The following is a 10,143-nucleotide window of genomic DNA, read 5'->3' on the forward strand; positions in this document are numbered from 1 at the left end:
AGGGTCAACATGGTCGTAGTTGTGGGCCAATAAATTTGCAGACCTGTAACCCTTGCTCACAGTCGTGGGTCTCTGAATTCAGAAGTCAGCTTAAAAGAGGAGGAGAAGAAAAGGGTAAGACGAAGGAGAAGAGATTGGAGAGAAAAAAGAGGATGATGGCCACTTGGCGTAAAAACCCTGAAAGGAAGGGGGAGAAGAGGAGCACAGTGACTAGGAATGAGAGAAATGTGAGGCGAAACAAACTATGGTATTTATAGTTAGTCTTCATATATTATTATATCTATATATATATATATGATATGATGACTTATATTATATATTTAAATTTATATAAATTATTAAGGGCCCGATTCTCCATCGTACAGTTAGCTTTATATTTTATATCATTGTTATTAGTGATATTTGTTGTTTTAATTATTATTTTGTTAATTTATTCTTTATATTTGCAAAAGATTTTGTGATGACAGGTTATTAAGAGACGAAGTTATCTTGAAATTGTTATAAAATTACAGATTTGATCTACTATTTTGTTGCTTTTATCCAATAGATATATATCTATTTATAAAAAATTATAACTATTGTAAAACTTTTATATTGTCATTCACATTCTTTATTATTATAATTATTTGTGTGGTTAACCTTGCCTCTTACATTCTTGCGCAGATGGAAGAACTTGACTTAAGGTATTTACAGCTTCTAATTTACGCACTGAATACTATATGATTATGTATTTTTTTTAAATTGCACAAAAATTAGAGATAGAAATAGACATAAACGATTTTACTACCATTTTGCAAAATGATAAGTCCCCATTAAGGATGCAACCCGCCCCCCAGAAGGGTGGTCTCATACTCTGTTGCTCACCTCGTGGGACGCCCCGGGGGGGCAGGGTAAGTTGGGCTTCGGCCATTATCTGTAGGTGTCCTGTTCGGATGACGGGTGTAGATTAGCGCCGCCACCATCTAAACACCTTGTCTAACACCAAAACAATCACACAAACTAAAGCTATAAATCTTACAAATCCAAATAAAAGCATAAACAAAGTTATTTTATAGAAAAATCTCACAAATCAACCAAAAAACCAAATGTTCGAATTTACACAATTACAAATCAACTTAAATAAATAATCAAAATCAAGTAATAATTGCACAAATCTGTGCACAGGCCCACATGTCACAAGTTATAAAGAGATGTGTGCACAAGTCGTCAATCTATATTTCTTTATAGCCTAGGGTCAACATGGTCACAGTTGTGGGCCAATAAACTTGCAAACCTGTAACCCTTGGTCACAATCGTGGGTCTCTGAATTCAGAAGTCAGTTTAAAGGACGAGGTAAAAAAAAGGGAAAGACGAAGGAGAAGAGATTGGAGAGAGAAAAGAATATGCTGGCCACTTGGCTTGAGAGCCTGAAAGGACGGGCGAGAAGAGCAGCTCGACGACTACGAATGAGAGAAATGCGAGACGAAACGAATTGTGGTATTTAAAGTTAGGCTTTATATATTATTATATCAATATATATCTATATGATATTATGACTTATATTATATATTTATATTTATATAAATTAAGGGCTTGACTCTCCATCGCGTAGTCAGCTTTATAGTTTATATTATTGTTGTTAGTGATATTTGTTCTTGTAGATTAATATTTTGTTAATTTATTCTTATTGTTTGTCAAAGCTTTGTGATGCAGGTTATTAAAAGACGAAGTTATCTTGAAGTTGTTATAAAATTACAGGTTTGATCTACTATTTTACTGCTTTTATCCAATAGATATATATATCAATTTATAAAATATTAAAACAAGTACTGTAAAATTTTTATATTGTCATTTGCATTCTTTATTATTATCATTATTTGTATGGTTAACCTTGCCTCTTACATTCTTGTGCAGACAGAAGAACTTGACTAAAGGTGTTTACATCTTCTAATTTACACACTAAAAACTATATGATTATATACTTTTTTATATCGTACGAAAATTAGAGATAGAAATAGGCATAAAGGATTTTACTACCATTTCGCAAAAGCATCAATGTACATTAGGGATGCAACCCGCCCCAGATGGTTGGTCTCAGACTCTGTTACTGACTGCATGGGACCCGGGGGGGGGTAAGTTGGGTTCTGGCTCCTATCTGTAGGTGCCCTGTTCGGATGACGGGTGGTAGATTTGCGCCACCACTGTCCAAACACCTTGTTTAAGACCGAAACAATCACACAAAGTAAAGTTATGAATCTTACAAATCCAAATAAAAGAATAAACAACCTTATTTTTTAGAAAAATCTCACATGTCAAAAAAAAAAAAATCAATTATTAGACCTTACACAATTACAAATCAACTTAAATAAATAAACAAAATAAATTAGAACTTACACAATTACAAATCAACTTAAATAAATAAACAAAATAAAGTAATAATCGCACAAATTTGTGCAAAGATCTGCATGTCACAAGTTATAAAGAGATGTGTGCACAAATCGTCAACCTATAGATCTTTATAGCCCAGGGTCAACATGGTCGCAGTTGTTGGCCAATAAACTTGCCGACCCGTAACCCTTGGTCACAGTTGTGAGTTTCTGAATTCAGAAGTCAGCTTAAAGGAGGAGGAGAAGAAATGGGCAAGATGAAGGAAAAGGAATTGAAGAGAGAAAATAGGATATTGGCCACTTGGCTTGAAAGCCTGAAAGGAAGGGGGGACTAGAGGAGCACGACGACTAGGAATGAGAGAAATACAAGGCGAAACAAACTATGGTATTTATAGTTAGGCTTCATATATTCTTATATCTATATATATATATATATGATATGATGATTTATATTATATATTTATATCTTTATAAATTAAGGGCCCGACTCTCCATCGCATAGTCCGCTTTATATTTTATATCATTGTTGTTAGTGAAATTTGTTGTTGTTGTAGATTAATATTTTGGTAATTTATTCTTAATGTTTGGCAAAGCTTTGTGATGACAGATTATTATAAAATTACAGGTTTGATCTACTATTTTATTGCTTTTATCCAATATATATATATATATATATCTATTTATAAAAGTTAAAAGAAGTATTGTAAAATTTTTATATTGTCATTCGCATTTTCTATTATTATCATTATTTGTGTGGTTTACCTTTGCATCTTAAATTCTTTTGGAGATGGAAGAACTTGACTAAAGGTGTTTACACCTTCTATTTTATACACTAAAGACTCTAAGATTATGTATTTTTTTTATATCGCACAAAAATTAGAGATAGAAATTGGCATAAGAGATTTTATTACCATTTTGCTAAAGCATCAGTCTCCATTAGGGATGCAACCCGCACCCCAGAAGGGTCTCAGACTTTGTCGATCACCACATGGGCCAAGGGGGCCGAGTTGGGCCAGTCCCCTATCGACAGGTGCCCTATTTGGATGATGGGCGGTAGATTAACGGCACCATTGTCCGACCACCTTGTCTAACACCAAAACAATCACACAAGCTAAAGTGATAAACCTTACAAATCAAAATAAAAAATAAATAAATTAAAAAAAAAACCCTTATAGTTGAGGAAAATCTCACAAATAGACCAAAAAACCAATTCGAACTTACACAATTACAAATCAACTTAAATAAATAAACAAAATAAAGTAATATTCGCACAAATCTGTGCACAGACCCACATGTCACAAGTCATAAAGCGATGTATGCATAGATCTTCAACCTATATATCATTATAGTCCAGGGTCAACATGGTCGCAGTTGTGGGCCAATAAACTCGCAAACGCGTAACCCTTAGTCACAATCCTGGGTCTTTGAATTCAGAAGTTTGCTTAGAGGAGGAGGAGGAGAAGAAAATGGCAAGATGAAGGTGAAGAGATTGGAGAGAGAAAAGAGGATGCTGGTCACTAGGCGTGAAAGCTTGAAAGGAAGGGGGAGAAGAGGAGCATGACGACTAGGAATGAGAGAAATGCGAGGCGAAACAAACTATGATATTTATAATGGCTTTATATTATATAATTATGACTTATATAATATATTTATATTTGTTGAACATAAGGTTTCAAACCTCATATAATTACATATCTATATATGGATTTTGATGATAACAAATGAATTCAAGTATAAAGGAATCTCAAGTTCAAGTTGTATACACAATGAAGCCAAGCATGAGCAAGAAATGGAACGAGCTTGCAAATGAAGCTCTTAGAGTAATTTTGTACATTTCTTGATAAAATTTGAAATTGGATTTATGCTCAAAATTAATCTTTTATCATAAAGTATCAAATTGCATTTTCCACATGTGCATGACATATTTAAAAATTAAATTTTGAAATTTGAATTTTTGAAATATGATTGATTGTCATCTTTCACATATGCATGTTTTGTTTGAAACTTCAAAAGTGAATAATGTTGTTTTTGACAATTTCAAGAAGAAAAAACTTTGATTTGAATATTTTTGAAAAGTGAATGATGTTGTCTTTGACAATTATGAAAAGTAAAACTTTGATTTGAATATTTTGAAAAGTGAATGATGTTGTCTTTGACAATTTTAAAAAGAAAAAATTTTGATTTAAATATTTTGAATAGTGAACGATATTTTCTTTGATAATTATGAAAAGCAAAGATTTGATTTGAATATTTTGAAGAGTGAATGATGTTATCTTTGATAATTACGAAAAATAAAACTTTGATTTGAAAATTTTTAAAAAGTGAATGATGTTGTTTTTGATATGTGAATCTTTTTAAATTTGAAAATGAAATCTCATATGCCTATAAATAGCTCATTTGAGATTTTCAAAATAAATGACAACAATAAGAGCATATGCACATTCATTCAAAACTTTTCACTCTCTCTTATCTAAGCATTGAGGCTTAACCCTTGTTCATTTTGAGAGATATAGTTTGCGCTGTATTGTTTTTATTCCATTCCTTGAGGAGTGTTTTCTGATAACCTACCCACTATCAGTTCTTGTATCAGTAAAATGGTGTGTATAACCCTTGTGCTTGTAGAAAATGTTCTACACAGGGGGAATAGAGATTGAATCACTACGTGTAAGGTGATTACAAGTGTAGAGGGTATTTTACACGGATTCTTTATAGCGGTATTGCTCAAATGTGTAATAAGTTTCGATCTCCACTTGAAAGAGGTTGAATAGTGAATTTGAGAATCCCCAAGGGGTAGCTTGAGGCGAGGACGTATGCAATGAAGCTGAACCTCGTTAAATACTGAGTTTGTTTTCTCTTATCCTTACTCTTTGTATTTATTACTGCTTCGTATTTTGTTCATATTTTATATTGTGTAATTGACCTTATAATTGTTGATTTTTAAATACAACACAATTCACCCACTCTTGTGTTAATCATCTGGGCAACAAGTGTTATCAGAACGAGGCCTTTTTTTACAAGATTAACTATCTTTTGAGTTAACATCTCATGTCTAACATTACAGTTATATTTAGTGAAGGCCAATCTTGCAATCGGCTTCCATTATTTTATGGAGACAATTACATATTTTGGAAAAGCTAAAATGAGAATTTTCCTTCAATCTCAAGGTAAAGAAATTTTGAGATGCATCATAAATAGATCTTATATGCCAACAAAAGTTGTTGATGGGGTAAAAGTCAAAGAGGAAGAAGAAGAGTTCAATTATGAAGATGATATAATTACAACATTGAATTCAATGGCTATGAATCTTCTATATAATTCCCTTAATGAGAATGAGTTCAATAGAATAATGACTTGTAAGACGGCAAAAGAATTTTGAGATAACTTGAAAGTTACTTATGAAGGAACTTCGCAAGTCAAAGAATCAAAAATTTATATTCTTACTCATGATTGTGAAATGTTTAAAATGAATGATGATGAATCTATTTCTAGTATGTACACTCGTTTCACTAACATCATAAATAGCTTGACAATTTTCGATAAAGTCTATTCCAATGTGAAAGATAGTTAGAGAAATTTTCAACTCTTTGCCAAACTGCTAGGAATCAAAAGTGACGACGATTCTTGAAGGTCTCTTACCTCAAGAAACTTGAAGTAAATGATCTCATCGGGTCACTTACCATCTATGAGTACACATTGAAAATAGGAGAAGAAGAAGGAAAGCCAAAGAAAAGCTTGGCACTTAAAGTTGTTTCTCATGAAAATGAAAGTGATGAAGATGAGGAAAGTGATGACCAAGATGATGAAATTACGATGATAACAAGGAGAATTAAAATATTCTTAAAGAGAAATAAAACTCATTCAAAGAAATCTTTCAAAAAGTTTTCAAGGAAAGATATAGGTAAAAATGATTCTTTAACTTGTTACAAATGCAATAAACCAGGACATATAAAGGCGGATTGTCCTCTGCTAAAGAAAATCAAAACAAAGGAAAGAAAGCAATGGAAGGTACATGGGATAATAATTCAAGTAGCTCAGACCGTGAAGCAAACAATGGAGAATCTGTAAATCTTTGTCTTATGAGTAAAGATGACCTTGAGGTAACAAATCTTGACAATATAGAAGATCCTTCATATGAAGAATTGTAAAATGCCTTGGAAGAGGTATATGAGGAACTTGAGAAATTGGGTATCACATATACTGCTTTGAAAAAGAAAAATTCTTCTTTAACAAACGGAATTGATGTTTTAAAAAAAGAAAATATCATTTTGAAAGATGAAAATCCTGGATTAAAGAAGAAAATGACTGATTTAGAAAAGATTGTTGAAACCTTTACAAAAAGAAAAAGAAATTTTGAAAAACTTCTTAGTAGTCAAAGATGTGTTTCTGACAAGACAGACTTGGGTTATATGACAAAACAAAAATACAAATCTTATAAAAACTTCTTTAATAATCCTTCTAAATCAAAATCCAATATTCAAAATTCTTTTCAGTAAAGTAAATTTTTTAAAGAAAGATATTATTACAATCACTCAAATTCTTCGTATATGTCACATTCTATTTGCAATTTTTGTAATAAAAATGATCATAATTATCATGTCTGTCCCATTTGAAGAAAATATACAATGACTATTAGGGTCATATGAGTACCTAAAAATCTTGTTTCTTCTAATACTAATAAATGAAAGACCCAAAGAAATTGGGTACCAAGAAAAGTCATCTTAATTGTTTTTGTAGGTATGCATGAAGTCCCCCAAAAGCAAAATCAAATGATTTTTAGATAGTGAATGTCCAAGACACATGATGAGAGACAAGTCTAAGTTCATTGATCTTACATCTAAAGAAGAAGGACATGTGACATTTGGAGACAACTTGAAATGAAAGATTATGGGAGTAGGTAAAATTGGTAATGAGGCTCTCTCATAATTGAAAATGTTCTACTTGTTGAAGGTTTAAAGCATAATCTTTTGAGTATAAGTAAATTATGTGATAAAGGATTTACAGTTACTTTCAAAAGGGATAAATGAATTATTTTGAATGATCATAATTGCAATGCATGTTTTATTGCTCTTATAAGCAATAATGTTTATACTATTAAATTTGAAGAAGTTGCCTCACAAGATGCTATTTGTCTTTTAGCTCAAAATGAAACTAGTTGGCTATGGCATAGAAGACTTTGTCATGCCAACATGGAACTTATTTCCAAACTTTCAAAAAATGATCTTGTGAGAGGTTTACCAAAGACAAATTTTCTTAAAGGCAAAATTTGTGATGCATGCCAGTTTGGTAAATCCACTACTAGACCATTGCAACCGATACAGATGGATCTTTTTGGACCAAATAGAGTTACAAGTCTAGGAGGAAAATATTATGTATTTGTTATTGTTGATGATTTCTCTAGACATACTTGGGTCATCTTTCTTGCTCATAAAGATGAGACACATAATGTCTTTACCAAACTATGCAAGAGAATTCAAAATGAAAAATGCTATACTATTTTAAGTATCTGAAGTGATAGGGGGAAAAGTTTGTTAATAAAGATATTGAAGTTTCTTATAATGAAAATGATTTTATGCATAATTTATGTGCTACTCGAACTCTTCAACAAAATGGGGTAGTAGAGAGGAAGAACAAATCTTTTCAAGAGATGGCAAGAATAATGCTCATTGAGAACAACTTGCCTAGTTATTTTTAGGCCGAAGCGGTAAGTACTGCTTGTTATGTCATAAATAAAGTTATATTAAGGTCTAAGTTAGATAAAAACCCCTAAGCTTTGGAATGCGAAAAAGCCCAACATTGGTTACTTTCTTGTATTTAGATGCAAAAATTTCATTTTGAATGACAGGGATAATTTAGGCAAATTTGATGCAAAATCTGATGAAGACATTTTTCATGGATATTCTACATGTATAGATTCTTGTATAGTCAAAGTCTTTTTATTGAAAACTGATCATCTCAATCTCAACAAAGAGAACACAATAGAGGAAGTCCAACATGAAAACATCAGGAAAGATCATCAAAACTTGATGCAAGATGCAGCCAAACAGTAGAAACTTGTGAAAGATCATCAAATGGAACAAATTCTAGGAGAACCTTCATAAGGAGTAAGTACTCGATCATCTCTTAGAAATATCTGCAATCATACTGCTTTTCTATCTCAAATTGAACCCAAAAATATTGATGAAATACTTCTTGATGAATTATGGATTCTACCTATGCAAGAAGAGCTAAATCAATTTGAAAGAAATGATGTTTGAACACTTGTCCCTGACCCACAAATCATATTGTTATTGGAACAAAATGGATTTTAAAAACAAGAAAGATGAGTTCGGAGTCATCATTAGAAACAAGGCTCGACTTGTAACCCAAGGTTTCAATCAAGAAGAAGTAATCGATTATGATGAGACATATGCATTGATTGCAAATTAGAAACTATTCGAATGCTACTTGCTTATGCTTGTTAAAAAAATTTCAAACTTTTTCAAATGGTTGTTAAAAGTGTTTTTTTAAATAGTGTTATAAATGAAGAGGTATATATTGAGCAACCTCCAGGTTTTGAAAATCATATTTCTTCAAATCATGTTTTAAAGCTCACAAAAGTATTATATGGACTCAAACAAGCCCTTAGAGCTTGGTATGAGAGATTTATTGGCTTATTGATTGAAAAAGATTTTTTAAGAGGAAAAATCGATACAACTCTTTTAATCAAACATAAAAAAGATGATATTCTTTTGATTCAGATTTACGTGGATGATATAATATTTGGTGATACTAATGAAAATATGTGCCAGGACTTTGCTAAGAGTATGCAGGAAGAATTTGAAATGAGTATAATGGGAGAACTTAACTTTTTTCTTGGATTGCAAATCAAGCAAGCAAAAAGTGCAACATCCATCAATCAATCAAAATATTTCAAAAAATTACTCAAAAAATTTGGAATGGAAGGTATGAAGGAAATTGGAACACCAATGAACCCATCTACCAAAAGTGACAAGGATGAAATCGGTAAGCCAATTGACTCAAAGGTATATCGAGGTATGATTGGTAGTTTATTATATTTGACAGCTATTAGACCAGATATTATGTTCAGTGTATGCTTATGTGCACGTTTTCAATCATCTCCAAAAGAATCTCACTTGACTGCAGTTAAGCAGATTCTTAGATATCTTGCTGGTACAATTGATATAGGGTTATGGTATCCTAAGTATATTTTTTTTTATCTAATTAGCTACTCATATGCAGATTATGTTGGTTGCAAAGTTGATCGAAAAAGCACTAGTCATTTCTTAGGTCATGCACTTGTTTCATGGTTTAGTAAAAAGCAAAATCCTATTGTATTATCTACTGCTGAGGCAGAATATGTTGTTATGGGTAATTGTTGTGCTCAAGTTCTTTACATGAAGCAACAACTTGAGGATTTTAAACTTATGTACAATCACATTCCAATAAAATGTGATAATACAAGTGTTATAAATCTTTCAAAGAATCCAATACATTCTAGAACTAAGCATATAGAGATTAGATATCATTTTCTTTGAAATCATGTGCAGAAGAGCGATATTGTACTAGAATTCACAAGCACACACGATCGTTTGGTAAACATTTTCACAAAACCTTTGCCAAAAGATAGACTATTCATGATTAAAAGAGAAATAGGAATAATGTATGCCATGAATGTCTATTAAATATTTTCTTATTATCTCAAATGGCTTACAAAAACTTGAGACTTTTATCCTCATTTTTCAAGCGCTCTTGCTTTTCATATATCAACATGTCATCC

This window comes from Juglans microcarpa x Juglans regia, chromosome 5S (genome assembly GCF_004785595.1).
Source record: "Juglans microcarpa x Juglans regia isolate MS1-56 chromosome 5S, Jm3101_v1.0, whole genome shotgun sequence".
Lineage (NCBI taxonomy): Eukaryota > Viridiplantae > Streptophyta > Magnoliopsida > Fagales > Juglandaceae > Juglans > Juglans microcarpa x Juglans regia.